The sequence below is a fragment of the Palaemon carinicauda genome, chromosome 10 (genome assembly GCF_036898095.1).
Source record: "Palaemon carinicauda isolate YSFRI2023 chromosome 10, ASM3689809v2, whole genome shotgun sequence".
NCBI classification, from domain to species: domain Eukaryota; kingdom Metazoa; phylum Arthropoda; class Malacostraca; order Decapoda; family Palaemonidae; genus Palaemon; species Palaemon carinicauda.
This window is the reverse complement of record NC_090734.1, coordinates 13,969,784-13,972,283: the sequence shown is the minus strand read 5'-3', so window position 1 is coordinate 13,972,283 and position 2,500 is coordinate 13,969,784.

The window sequence follows — 2,500 nt, the reverse complement described above, 5'->3', positions numbered from 1 at the left end:
TTAAATGCAAAATGTAAATGAACTTTTCATCTTATCGTTAAACGTAACTGACGCTCAGTTTGTGCAGAGATATATTGTCTTTGATTTTTAGACTCCTCTAAGATGATGATACTTACATATCTTCACTATAGTGTATATATATATATATATATATACATATATATATATATATATATATAAATATATATATATATATATATATATAAAATAAATATATATATATATATATATACATATATATATATATAGATATATAAATATTATATACATACACACATATATATATATATATATATATGTAATATATATACACACACATATATATATATATATATGCATATATATATATATATATATATATTTATATATATACATATATATACAGTATATATATATATATATATATATACATATAATTTCAAGATAATTATTTCCTGTGACTGTTCCGTAAAAAAAATTGGCCCTAAAATACCTAAACCTGAAATACCACGTCAAGCATTTCTTCAATTCGATTCAGCATCATCTCACTTAATTGCAGCCGCCTGTCTGGATCATCCTCCAATAAGCCATGAATTAGCCGTGGACGTTACGCTTTCAACCCAATAGATTTCAGGATTTGAATAATAGAAGCTCGTTAAAGACTCAATATTTTATATGTGTATATATATATATATATATATATAGATAGATAGATAGATAGATAGCTATATCTATATAAATATACATATACATATATATATATATATATATACACATATATATATATATATATATATATATATTTATATATATATATATATATATTATATATTTATATATATAAGTAGAGTGGCCAGCTTGATGGCTAAACCCCAAGCGTGATGAAAATGGACAAACTCCAAAAATTAGTAAGGCCAAGTCTGAGGCCTTTTTCCTGCAGTGGACTATAAATGATGTTGTTGTTGTTATTACTGTTATTGTTGTGGCATACTTCTACATTTTAATGAACACAGATTTTTTACTGAATATCCATACTGGACAGGAATGTAAATGTGAGTAAGATTCGTGCTTAGGAAGAGGTAACACTAGTTAGTTATTAGAATCTTAATATATATTAATATGTTAAAAGTTCTCGAACAATTTCCCTTCCACCAGGATCTCGTATCATATTAAGATTACTATATCGTGTAATTACTTGCCATATTACAGAGGATTATCAAATCACTCGCCAGTGTATGAACAATACTTTATAATCTTAATATTAATCTGTAATATTAATATTTATCCACTGTAATTACATTCAAATGTTTCAGCCCCTATGAATACAAGTTTGATTTACATCCTCATAAAATGCGTCGTCTGTCTTTAATTAAATTTTGAGACGTTTATGTCAATTAATGTGCGTAGAAAATTCTTCCAGCAATCCCAACTCACGGAGTTGAAGATGTTTTGAAGAATTTGTAACCATCATTGGATACCGCGGAATATATTTGAACAGAGCTGGTCTTTTGATCATTTGGAATGACCATTGTCTAAATTGGTGACCACTAATAAATATCATTGATCCTGTCATTATCTGGCTCAAAACTAGAGTGGGTCACAACGGGTTTAAAGGTTTAAGGTCTGCTCGTGAATAACAAAGGCAAGGGAGATTGATATTGCCCTAGAAAGCAGGGCAAGGCCATGGAGACTGACCATATATACAGATGGTCAGCTCCAGGCTATATAAGACTTCTGGAGAAGATTTTAGTAAGAAACACAATTTCCCGATAGATTGTGGTGGCCTATTAGAAACATCCCTGACTGGCAATCTGTTAGATGGGAGTCTTTGAATAATGCATTCAGACTTGCCAATAGTTAAAACGCTGTTACAAAGACATTTAAATTTTTCTATATCCAATGCAAAATATATACTTAAAACATAACGATTTTTATCAATAGATTTAAATGGACTGATAAAGGAATTTGATGAAAATTAACTGAACATAACAAAAGAGTGTCAAGGGAATACCACCATTAGGTCTCCTCATTCCCAATCCCATTCCCAGACCTGGACTCCGTAACTACTGTACATTTTAAGTGAGTCAAATCAACAGAACAAAATCCTGTGTAGTTGTTGAACTATCTCATTTCACCAAATCAATGTTGAAATATATCAATATCAAAGTAAATCGAACTATTTAACAAGTCATTACTTGTGTCTTTTCTTTAAAGTGTTGATAACACAAAGCTAATTGTTTGCTATGGACAGGCAATAACATTAGATCTTACGCAAGTCAAATAAACAAAGGTAATAGGAGATGCATCGGTAGCCTGTAATCAACGATGAAATATATCAATAGTAAAGGTACATTATCAAATAAACATAACATCACCTGAGTTTATTACCCAAAGAATGAGTTGGTCCAACAATATTCCTTACAGCGGAACTCAATTTATTAAGAAGATCGCTGATTCTTTCTACCTCATTCCTCCCACACCTACTCTAAAACCCCCACTATCACACCCCCACCCGGCACCT